Source organism: Mandrillus leucophaeus, unplaced genomic scaffold, assembly GCF_000951045.1.
Source record: "Mandrillus leucophaeus isolate KB7577 unplaced genomic scaffold, Mleu.le_1.0 Scaffold1963, whole genome shotgun sequence".
NCBI lineage: Eukaryota > Metazoa > Chordata > Mammalia > Primates > Cercopithecidae > Mandrillus > Mandrillus leucophaeus.
Window position 1 is genome coordinate 1 of NW_012101991.1, and position 381 is coordinate 381.

A 381-nucleotide genomic window follows, 5' to 3' on the forward strand; every position below is an offset into this window, starting at 1 on the left:
CCATTTGTCAATTTTGGCTTTTGTTGCCATTGCTTTTGGTCTTTTAGATATGAAGTCCTTGCCCATGCCTGTGTCCTAAATGGTATTGCCTAGGTTTTCTTCTAGGGTTTTTATGGTCTTGGGTCTAATATTTAAGTCTTTAATCCTCTTGAATTAATTTTTGTATAAGGTGTAAGGAAGGGATCCAGTTTCAACTTTCTACTCATGGCTAGCCAGTTTTCCCAGCACATTTATTAAATAGGGAATCCTTTCCCCATTTCTTGTTTTTGCCAGGTTTGTCAAAGATCAGAGGGTTGTAGATGTGTGGCATTATTTCTGAGGGCTCTGTTCTGTTCCATTGGCCTATATCTCTGTTTTGGTACCAGTACCGTGCTGTTTTGG